The sequence below is a fragment of the Penaeus monodon genome, chromosome 30, assembly GCF_015228065.2.
Source record: "Penaeus monodon isolate SGIC_2016 chromosome 30, NSTDA_Pmon_1, whole genome shotgun sequence".
Classification (NCBI taxonomy): domain Eukaryota; kingdom Metazoa; phylum Arthropoda; class Malacostraca; order Decapoda; family Penaeidae; genus Penaeus; species Penaeus monodon.
The window spans coordinates 28,882,992-28,883,347 of NC_051415.1; the positions used below are offsets into that span (position 1 = coordinate 28,882,992).

Here is a 356-nt window from a genome sequence, read left to right on the forward strand (position 1 = left end):
ATCACAGCTGGCCTATATCACCTGCCTACTTATGCCATCTTGCTCATTAAAAAATATCACCTTCGCCAATATAGACAGAAAGAATAAAAGTCGGTCTATACATTTAATAATAGCAAAAACCTGTATTGAAAATGAACCTACTTAATTAAATAATACTATTTCACCTGAATCTCTCATGTGCAATATCCTAACAGCTGTCTTGACCTCACCCCTACCCCCTCCCCTCCCCTGAGAGATACAGGTACATTCACTTTCTCTAACACACTCGCATCTGCTAATCTCTGGGTCGCGAGATAAACGAAGGGGCATTACTGTTTACTTTTTGTTTTTCTTTCTTTTTTCCCCTTTTGGTCTTT

General features: G+C 38.8%; 1 protein-coding gene across 1 annotated transcript in view; it reads right to left on the bottom strand.

Annotated features, from left to right (window-relative positions):
- LOC119592395 (spondin-2-like) overlaps positions 1–356 on the bottom strand; it is a gene marked incomplete in the record, with an annotated part of 55,422 nt that overhangs the window by 54,001 nt on the left and 1,065 nt on the right.